Source organism: Argentina silus (genome assembly GCF_951799395.1).
Source record: "Argentina silus genome assembly, chromosome: 19".
Classification (NCBI taxonomy): Eukaryota; Metazoa; Chordata; class Actinopteri; order Argentiniformes; family Argentinidae; genus Argentina; species Argentina silus.
The window spans coordinates 13,324,017-13,336,211 of NC_139673.1; positions in this window are offsets into that span (position 1 = coordinate 13,324,017).

Here is a 12,195-nt window from a genome sequence, read left to right on the forward strand (position 1 = left end):
TGTGTTAATGACGGGCTAGAACAAAAACACACTGTGTATCTCCGGCCCCGTATGGAATTAATGCCTCTGATCTACTGTATGACTTCTTGTCCTGTATTGCTTCACTACAGAAAGATACAAAACACCGATTTCACCAGCTTTCATTTCAACCCATCCCTCCACGCCTCAGCATGATCTGTTCCGGTCCCTACAGTATACGGGTTTTGAGCAGATTATGCCAAGCAGACTAAACGCTTTCACCTCCATTGCTTTTCATGCTATTATAGTGGGTTTCATCGGGCACAGGGCAGCATATCCATATTTCATGTTCAATCTATGAATGTAGCACCTAGAGAACCACACGGCTGCACTACTCCATCCATACCTCCTCCTGAGGCTAGTCTCCATCCTCCATCCTCACACCACCTCCCCTAGCCTCTCATAAGGATGATCTACGATCTCACAGGAGTGGTGATGAAACACAATCCCTCCACCATGCTTTCTGTAATTAACACGAGGCAGGTACACACAGACACACAAAAGCCCTGTGATCTGACAGTATTCTCCTTGAGTGGGGCCGAGGAAGCCCGGGGACACCATTACCCTAACTGATGAGCCCATTGCTCATTCCTTCTGCCTGGTCGCTGTGTCATTAGTGTGAGCATTATCAACCCAAGCCGGGGACCCTGCGCTCCTGGGGAACACCTGCAGGTCACATCCTCCCACCACCACCACCACCACCACCACCCCATGATGGCCCTCCGCCGCCACCCCCTGACGCACCCCTAAACCTCATCAGCAGGCATGAGATCAGGGAGAGGGGAGAGAGGACAATTGCCCCAGACTGGGAGACTGTAGGGATGAGGTCTGATCTGTGTGTGTGTGTGTGTGTGTGTATGTGTCTGTGTGTGCGTGTGTGCGCATGTGTGTGCATGCGTACGTGCGTGCACGAAAAACACCACTGATTAATGTGTGTCTGTCTGGGTGACGGTGTGCGAGTAGACCGCATCTGCCAAGCGCTCCTTTGAGTCAATATTGATTTAATTTGTCTCGTCTGTAATGCTTCTATCTCAGCAAACTCCCTTGATTATTGTCAAATTCAGCCTGCCTCACGTAAAAGCTGGCTAGGCTAATACCAGACTCCTGTTGGATGCGAGTGGGTGACCGGCTGTCATTTACCATAAGTTGCCCTGGGTACACACAGTCAAGTAGCCTCCTCTTACAGTCACCCCGCCTCCATCTCGTCTTCCTCTCTTCTGTCATTGCAACTGACAAGTGACCTAAAAACTCACCTTGTATAAACTGCTCACATCGCGTGTTTAGACAACTGTCAGAGAGGGCATCCGTTGAGACGCAAAACGCCTGACAAGTAGACAACCTGCTAAAGTCCCCCTTGCCACCAGCCTTGAGGTATCAACACTCTCTGGGCACGCCACGTAAATAAACACATAAATAAATAAAAGAATGAATGGGTGTATAAATGGATAGAGCTCTCTGGAGGTGGCTTTAGGCCAGTATTTGTAAACAATAGGACGTCAGTGTTAATTCACCTGACAGAGAGCCAGTAGAGAGTGAGAGAAGGTGGCATCTGTTACCCTCACCGCTCAAGCAGGGTGATGAGCCGGTGGCTTTGGGCTATGACACCTTATGACCTCTGAACCCTGTGTGCTTTTCCTTGCACCGTTCTGCTTGTGTGTGCTTGTGTTCCTTCACCGTGATACAAACACTCTTGTTTCTTTTAGACCAGGCTTGTCCTCTCTTTCGAGCCACTACTCTACACTACATTAGAATCTCAACATGCTCTCCGGAGAAGTGTGGTTTAAACTGGAATTGAACCCAACCAATGCAAAACACCAACAAAGTAATACATGGGGGGGGGGGGGGGTATGAGGGGTTTGAGGAGGTATGAGACTGAACCAAATGCTAACGCTAACCTTATTAGCATTCCATTGGCAGGGCACGCCTCGCTAACAGCTAATGCTATACTGTTGGTTGGGTTGTGAGTGGTTTTATTTAGCAAAGCATGATCGAACTTTAAGACATACATCAGAGCTCTGATATCATCACACATGATATGGACGGCTGCATATATTTTTCATGGGCTTGACATTGCAGGGAGATGTGGCTATGCCAGCACATAAATCAAAATGACAATGCATTGGATCTGAAATGGATTAGAAGAAGACAAAGGATGTTAGAACGATCCTCTCCATCCCTCTCTTTCTCTTGGTGTCCCTCTTTCTCTTCCTGTGTGTCTCTTTCTCTCTCTTTCTCTCTCCCTCTCTCTCTGTATATATATATATATATATCTAAGGACATTTTTTTATATTTTAATATGTGCAGTATATGACAGTCTTTGCTGATTGAACTCATGATGAATAACAAAGAATACATCTCTTTAAAATCAAGTCTCTCTCTCTCCTTCTCTCTCTCTTTGTTTCGTTCTCTCCCTCTCTTGTTTTCTCTTTCTCTTGTGTGCTCTCTCTCTCTCTCTCTCTCTCTGTTTCTGTCTCTCTCTTCTCTCTCTCTCTCTCTCTTTCTCTCAGTCTCCTTGCTTATTCAGAGCAAATGCAAATGTTCCGCTCTGTCATGCTTCATTTAGCACATACGTAATTACTGCATTTCATAAATCAATGGCAAAATATCCAGACGGTCTTTGTCAATCATCTATACTTAATTAACTATGTATGCTATCCTATATTGTTGGTTTAGAACACCCAGTCGGAGCGTAAAAGTGTTGCCTTTTGTGTTGCCTTTTTCTGAAACACACAAAGCATGAAGTGCACCTTGTCATGAATGGAGATAAATAGACCTTTCAGAAAAAAGGGAAAAACGTACTTGTACTGGTATTGCACACTATAGAAATGCCAGTTATTAGAGCCAATCAGAGGCATCACTCAGTAGATGAAATGAAAGTTCAAAGAGTAAACCTTTGGTTTCTGTGTATGATCACGTTTTCTTTTGAAGTGATGCAGTATTCCTTGATGTTTTTCTTGTTCTTTTTTACTGTTACACACAAATACAATAGCAACACATCAATGTTTTGCGGTGTATGTATGTTGAGAAATAACCTAAAGACTTGTTTGATGGAGCAGTTTCAATATAACTATCAACTAGTGTGTTTTCAAAAGAGTAGAGCATGGGAGTATGAATTTCATAGTATTTATTAATACACAGGACAAGATGTTATAATCCCTTGTGCCATGATCCAAGGTAAAACAGATGTAGAAGGCCAAATCAAACCAACAAAGCGAGTGATATATCCACCATTCGATGCAACACCATAGCAAACATCAGGCTACGCCGTCATAGGTCTACGGAGTCATTCCTCAGGTGGTACCATTCACCGGTTACCTACTCTAGCCAACTGAGGTAAGCAGCATGTCATTGGGGTTATCAAGTGGGCACCTTCTGTCACCGGTGTTTCGTTAAGTTAGGCCCACGACACCTCGAGAAGGCTTAACTGTGTAGTCCAGCGTCCTGGAAACACCCCCCTCAACACCACTACCTCAATACTATCTTTAACTTAAACCCTACAACCAACCTATCAGCCTACCCACCCCATCAGTGTGTGTGTGTGATGCCCTATCTAGGGTAAATGTTTTCTGTAAGGTAAGGGAACGGTGTATGTGGGGGCCTAAATAGTGTGTGCATGTGTTTATGTTTATGTCTTTATATAAGTGTAGATGCAGGGATTCAAACCCTAATTTAGGGTAGAGGGAAGGGTTAGAGGTGGGGAAGCCCCCGGGTGGATACGGTCCCGGATTAGGGAAAGGAGGGGTGAGTGTGCCCTTTATTTATGTTGTGGGGGAATGTTTGTGTCCGTGCAACTTCATGGCTAGCCTACACTGGCTAGCAGTACTAACCCCCCCCACCACACTATGACACGATATCCTCTCATAAATATAGCCAAACAATGGCAGTACAAAACCCCTCACCACCATAGAACATTGACTAGAACTTGACGACTGGAGTGGCTAATCCAACAACACTGGACTAATACATTTCTGACATCAGTTTAAGAGAGCTGGCTAGTTATAACATCTTTAATTATTCAAGGAGAAATGGTCAATGTTGATAATTACAGATAAGATAGAAGAGAAAGGTAGTGGATGAGGTGAGTTTCTGACCCATCCACACCTGCAGGCTATTTTAGTTGACTTACTTTAGTTACTTTGATGGCAGAGAAATAACTATTAAAATGTGAATAAGTACCTGTTCGAGAATATCCAACAAAAAGATGGATCATTCCTTCAAGGGTTTGTAAATATCTCACAAACGGATATGATTTAATTTGGTTTCATACAGTGTGTGCTTGTATCTGTTTGCCTCAATTGCTGACTGCAAATAAGTAGATCATTTTCACTTTGCCATAATTGCAGGTACTATACATATAAATCATCTTATAGATTGTCAATTGTATCAGATTTGATTACAGGATGTTTGTTGGAAATATGTTTTAGGCTCAGACAAGCTAATCTATTATGTTCAATATATTCTAACAGTCACAACTTGGTGGATGTGTCTCTCTTCTTAAGGCATACACTACTGTTACACTTTTGGAGACTGTTGTACAGTCTCCAAAAACAATATATATTCATCCATTGTCTAGGGTCTAGGGTCTGAGAGCAAGGATATATAAAGAACTGCCAGATAGAGAGAAAATAAATTGTGTTTCCCCCCTCTCCAAAAAACCCCCTAAAAAACATGTTTGTCTGATTCAGCCAAAACCCCAGAAAATTGTACTGGTGCAGAGGTTGTTATTTAAGGCTGTGATCTGGATAGCCACTCCTAATGCACACCGAGAACCTAATGAAAAGTGCCTAAAACCCTGTCCCCAGTGTCACTTTTGGTTAGACAATATGATGGATTGTCCATTTTACAGGCTATTTCATCTGCTCTAAACTGTATTTTCGTGGCGCTTTTACTTGAAACATCCATTTTTGTGTGACAGTGTTATTCATCAGAGAGGGTGCAGAGCGGCGCCAGGGGTTGGCTGGTTTCCTGTGAACTCATCGGGAAGAGAGAGAGAGGGGGGGGGGGGGGGGGGCAGAAGAACACTATAGGGGACACTTCATTCTCTCCCTGTCTGCAGAGCACAGTCACCCATGTTCTTTACCTTCCAGTCCCCCCCTGCCCAGAAAAATCTTGTCATCAATCCCCCTCTACCCCTACCTCTCCAACAGCATTAACCCCCCCCCAACCTACCCTTCACACATGCATACACACACACACACACACACACACACACACACACATACACACACACACACACACACACACACACACACACATACATACACAGACACACACATACACACAAACACTTCCTAACCCTAACCTTACTCCTCATGGGGGCAGTGAGGTGTGACTTTTTGGCTTTTTGAATTTGTCGGCTGAGGAAAAAAAGATTTTAAAAAAAAGACAACAACCGATAAATCAGTCCCTTCCCGATTCAATTAGTTTGGCCTGGGCAGCTTCTCTTCTTCCTGTTCATAAAACGGTCGATCTCACTGTGTGACAATCTCGGGGGGGGGGGGGGGGGGGGGGGGGGGGGTTAATAATGAGAGGGCCAGGGGGGACGTAGGGTGGGATGGACACTCAGCCAGTCAGTCATCCATACCTCCAGGTCAAACTAGCACATCAGCACTGGAACATTAACACTGAGGAGAGGAGCCAGGGGTGGGGAGGGGGGACGGGAGGAGAGAGGGGAGGGGGGGGGGGGGTTTATGTGGTTGTAAGGTCTCATCTGTGTCCGGATGAGAATTATGACTGTAATTTTCATTCTCGCTGATAAATGGCCAACTACAATTTTTATTTCAATGATTGCCTTCAATAAATCTCCTCTGATTAAACAGTGTACTGATAGCACTTAAAAAGCAATTTCAAACTTTGCTGACACCCTGTGTGATGTACTGTGCTGTAGTTTGTATGAGGTTTGCTTAAAGAAAGCAGGTCAAATTGGTGGTGGGTAGATGTGTTCAGTGGAGACTGTAAGACACACAATGTCTAGAGTTTTATATTACACTCTGCATATCATTATGTCAAGACAGGCAAAAAACCTTGAGACAAAGTTTGTGTAGGGCTTAAGACTTCAATGGTGACAAGAATAATGAAGATATTGACAACTCACTTTATCTAATGTGTTGCTTCTACAATTCACAGCTATGTATGATGCTTCTACAATGTGTGAGATTTACTAACTGTTTTTTACAGTTTATTATTCTCCCTAATGTGAGTATTCAGTGTACAAATGAACTGTCTGTATTCTCTGTCCTTGGTAGTGCTTCTGTTCTTCCCTTCTCTTCATGATACTGGCACACAGCATCAGCATTCTGTGAATACCCTGCATTCCACATTCCGTTGGACATGTGCGATGGTGGCCAAGTCCCCAGCACATCAGCCAACACCGTGGAACCATGTTCCTGGCCAGACTGGTGCCCTGCCCTAGGGGGAGGTCGTGTCAAGCAGGCCCCACGTTGACACATCGCTCTGGGCTTTTCACACATCTGGAGCCCCCCTCACCCCGACCCCTTCTGGTTCCCCAAGGCTGGGGCCCCCTGCGGTGGCTTCTGGACAGCACTGTTGCTGAGGCAGCTATGGACGACACAAACACACACACAGACACAGACACAGACACAGACACAGACACACACACACACACACACACACACACACACACACACACACACACACACACACAGACCCCCATAGACCCCCACTTCTCCACCTAGCTTGTCAACTAAAGGTCACTGTGTTACAGGCGTGACTGTGGTCCACCCACACACACACACACACACACACACACACACACACACACACACACACACACACACACACACACACCACACACACACACACACACACACACACACACCACACACACACCACACACACACCACACACACCACACACACACACACACACACACACACATACACATACACACACAAACACAGACATCCCCCAAGGATTTGACACTGGCCCGGAACTGCCTGAGCAGGATAGTAATATCAATACACATGATAATAATGATTATATTGCTGCTCTTATGATGACTATAAAGGCAGTAAACAGAGGTCAGCTAGGAGGTTAAAACCCAGAGGCTTTCACCACATAAACAAGAGAATGGTCTATAAAAATAATACAGCACTCTACCCTCTAACCATTGTAGCAATGTGTATCCTGGGACAATTACAATACTTTGTTTCTATTCCTCAGTCTTCCTCTTGCACAGTCTAATGGCCAGAGAAAAGGGAGATAGTATCCAGCAAGCAGCTGGTGGCAGGATACAGAGATGCCAGAGGGGAGAGTTTGACCTTATTTGGGTGGAGCGACCTCCGCATCTGCTAGTATTAGCACTCGATCAGCCGAATACAAGACAAGGCTCCACAAATATCGTGCTATCAGGCAAAATGGACAACAAACATAGTCGTTTAGGCCTGTATCAAATGGAGCTGTTTTGTACTAAGGAAGTCAAATAGTCCAATGAGCAATACAGGATCCATGATTCTCAAGATTCAATATCCTGAAATAGCTGTAGAACCGTAAAGCATGATCCCATCACAAAAAGGAAAAACTTAAATTAAAGTTCCACCTCAGACAATATGGTTACGTTTCTCTTCCCATAAATCAATGGCCGTCCGCAAATTGATTGGATTTGACTATGATGTCAGAGGATTGAAGAGCCAAATGTAAGAGAGTAACTACTGTTTAAGTCTTTAATGCACACTGAGGGACATCATAGAGACGGGCCTAGATTTCCCCTAGTAACAGCCACGGACGCATATGATGATGGATAGCGCTGGGTAGAGCCCATTTCAGCCAGACTCTGGCTCTAAACTCCATTTCCTCAACCTCAACCCTCTCTCTCTCTTCAAACATCCATTCTGGTGTTGTGACATGGTTATTCATCACAGCAGAGGGGAGGAAGAGAGAGGTATTATTTCACCGAGTTTAAGGGATCATTATTTTACTGCTCCACCGTGGTTCTGTTGACTGTTGTGCCTCTGACAGACTTGCTGTTGAACTGAACTGGGACATGTAGTATTGTTTATCCTCACTAGACCGAGCCCCTAAGCCCTTAGCTAAACCATCAGACCAACACGCTTCAACAGCAAGTTGTTTGGGTATCTATAGCTTAAACTAAGTATGAGGAATAACAGTTGTGTTCTGACTTGCTGTTGACCAAAGGTTCTCCTATCCCCTAGACTAAAGCCTCTAACCAACAGAGTGCAGTAATAATTGATTGCATTTTTATAGTGCTATTCTGGACACCCAAAGCACCCACACTGTATTAGGGAGAACCTCATCACCTCATCACTCCAACTGGGAAGCACCCACCTGGGTGTTGCCACGGCAGCCATTATGGGCCAGAAATCTCACAACAGAATAACACTATGCTTCAGGTATTAATTTGGACACTGCTTTGGTGATTAGATTATTATCACCTGAGGTACTAAAGAATCAAGGTGAAATCTTCATCTGTCTACAGTTTATTTTTTATGCCAACTTGCTAAACTGCTATTCCAACTTGAAACAGAATACTCCAGAACTCTCTGCATTGTCAGAGACGTCCTTGACTCTCTTTCTCTCTGATCTTGGTTTTGTCTGAACAATCCTCTCCCCCTGACTCAAGGTTCGCAGAGCGATGCGGCAGATACACATAAGGACACAGGGTCAGAATACAATTTGCAGATAGCCTGCCCCAGAGGGTAATGCAATCTTGTCACTCACAGTGAACAAAATAGAAATTAATTCAATTTGTCATGGTGACAATTCAGACTTTGATTAAAAAGGAGCTCGGAGGCGACGGGACGGGAGCTAATTTTGAATTGTTTAAGCGTACACAGTAGGGAGATAAAACTAGTGGCTTTTGTACTGTTTCTGAAACACCTGGCTTTTGTACTGTGTCTGAAGGTTAGAGACTACACTCACCGGCCACTTTATTTGGTACACCTTGCTAGTACCGGGTTGGACGCCCGTTTGCCTTCAGAACTGCCTTAATTCTTTGTGGCATCGATTCAACAAGGTGCTGGAAACATTCCTTAGAGATTTTGGTCCATATTGACATGATAGCATCACGCAGTTGCTGCAGATCTGTCGGCTGCACATCCATGATGCGAATCTCCCGTTCCACCACATCCCAAAGGTTCTCTATTGGATTGAGATTTGGTGACCGTGGAGGCCATTGGAGTACAGTGAACTCATTGTCATGTTCAAGAAACCAGTTTGAGATGATTTGAGCTTTGTGACATAGCGTGTTATCCTGCTGGAAGTAGCCATCAGAAGATGGGTACACTGTGGTCATAAAGGGATGGACATGGTCAGCAACAATACTCAGGTAGGCTGTGGCGTTTAAGCGATGCTCAATTGGTACTAAGGGGCCCAAAGTGTGCCAAGAAAATATCCCCCACACCATTACACCACCACCACCACCCTGAACCGTTGATACAATGCAGGATATTGCAAGGATGCTTTCATGTTGCTATCCATCATCATATGCGTCCATGGCTGTTACTATGTTGTCAGACAGTTATAAGGCACTATTAGACACACATGATCTCTGGTGTATCAGCTCTTTCCCCCCTCCCCCCTGATGATGTTCTAAAACTGGTCACATCCAAGCAGCAACCACCTGCCCCCTCAATCTTTCTCCAATCCATCTCCAAAGACCTCCTTCCATTCCTTACCACCATAATCAATTCCTCTCTATCCACAGGATCTGTCCCTGCTGCCATTAATACAGCCAGAGTCAAGCCTCTTCTCAAGAAACCAGCTCTTGACCCGTCTGCTGTCCATAACTGTCACGCCTGAGGTTGCTGTCTGGTGACTCTGGTGCCCTCCTCTGGCGCTCCGGTGCCAGTGCTCTCCCAATCACCAGGATCCATTTCACCTGTGTATTCTGTCTTGTGTTTGTTATATGTAGCCTATGTGTTCCCCATGTCTTTGTCGGAGATTCTCCCTGTCCGTTTGTGAGTACCCTGTCTGCCAGTCGGTTTTGTGTATCTAGTTGTTTACCCCGTTGCCGGGGTAGATCGTGATTATTATTTCTTAAGTTCAACTTTATCCCACTTGTTAAGTGAGTACCTTTGTTAACAGAGCTTGGTTTTCTCCACTTTTATTTTACCCTTTTTTCCAGTGTTTATTTGTGTACTGTGCCCCACTTATCTTACTAAAACATTCTTGGTTTTTGACTTTACGCTATTCGTCTGAGTATTTCTTCGCACTTGGGTCCACCGCACCATCACTGCTAACACATAACTGCAGACCCGTATCCCTTCTGTCCTTCTTATCTAAAACCCTTGAACGTCTCCAACCAACTGTCTCACTATCTCCTTCAGAACAACCTCCTTGACCCTCACCAATCTGGCTTTAAGGCTGGGCACTCTACTGAGACTGCTCTCCTTGCTGTCATATAGGCCCTCCACTCTGCTCTGTTCTCATTCTTCTGGACCTGCCTGCTGCATTCGACACAGTAAACCACCCGATCCTTCTCTCCACCCTCTCAGAACAGGGCATCTCTGGCTCTGCACTCTCCTGGTTTGCATCCTACCTGGCGATCAGTCTTACCAGGTGTCGGGGAGAGGATCGCTGTCCTCTCCACAAGGCCTCACCACTGGTGTCCCCCAGGGCTCTGTCCTAGGGTCCTTACTGTTCTCCCTCTATACCAAATCTCTTGGCTCAGTGATTTCCTCACATGGTTTCTTCAACCACTGGTATGCAGATGACACTCAACTCTTTCTCTCTTTCGCCCCCTCTGAGTCACAGGTGGCAACATGTGTTTCTGCGTGTCTTGCAGACATTTCTGCTTGGATGTCAGCCCACCACCTCAAGCTCGACCTTAACAAGACTGAGCTGTTATTCCTCCCGGTCAAAGTCTGTCCTCTCCAAGACTTCTAGACCTCCTCCCAGACAGCCAAGAACCTTGGGGTGATCCTTGACAACCACATATCCGACAGCACACTCCTGAAGATTCTTCCTCTACAACATCAGAAGGATAAATCCATTCCTAACCAGAGAAGCAGCACAAGTGTCTTGGTCCAGACACTTGTGATCTCTAACCTTGGCAACTGCAACGCACTCTTGGCCGGGCTTCCTCCTCCGCCATCGGACCTCTGCAGCTCATCCAGAATGCTGCCGCCCATCTGGTGTTCAATCTCCCCAAATTCTCCCATGTCATCCCCCTCCTTCACACCCTTCAATGGCTCCCGGTAGCAGCTCGCATCAGATTCAAGACCCTGGTGCTCACCTACCGGGCGGCAAAGGGAACAGCCCCTCCCTACTTGCAAGCGATATTCAGCCCCCAAACCCCTGCCCGATCACTCCGCCCTTCCACCTCGGCTGGCTGCCTGGCACTGCTGCCTCTACGTGGATGCAGCAGTCGCGCTACTCAGTCACGGCTTTTTATTGTCCTGGTGGCCCGCTGGTGGAATGAGCTTCCCACTGCTGTCAGGACTGCAGAGTCACTACCCATCTTCTGCCGTAGATTGAAGACCCATCTCTTCAGGCTATATCTTAACTGTCCCTCCAAAAGACCTCTTCATCCCCACTACCCCCCTGTACAGTTTCTCTACTGTAAATAAATTCATTAAAAAAAAAAGTAATCCTTCCTTCTTCTAGCATTGTGACTGCCAATGGCCCCTGGTTATATGGAACTAGTTGTTTTTTTTTCTTTAGTTTAGTCTGTTGTGTTAGGGGGGACTAGCAAAGTAAGATTTTCATTATGTGGTGTAACTGTCTGTTTACTGTGCATATGACTAATAAATATCTTGAATCTTGAATCTTGAATCTGGTCCTAGCATAGATTACTTTTTCTCATGATGACTGATGGATAGATGATTCACTTACTTAGACAAAAATGTATTCGTTGTAAGTCTCTTTGGATAAAGTCGTCTGCTAAATGCCATAAATGTAAACATGTAAACATGCAGACACACAGGAACTACTAGGTACTGTAGCTCAACACATTTAACTTGGTGTATGAACAATTGGATATAAATAACTACCCCTCAAGTCACGACTGCTCCATCCTCCACCTCCCCCGTCCCTCCCTCCCTCCACCCCTCCACTCCCCTCCCCACCCACCTTGCCTCCCATAACGATGCCCTATCATTTACAATAACACCTCCTCAGAGAGAGCAGGGTAATATGATGATGCTGTATTTTTAAAACAAGAGGATATAAAATAATAGCACCTTGTAAAGAAATGAAGAG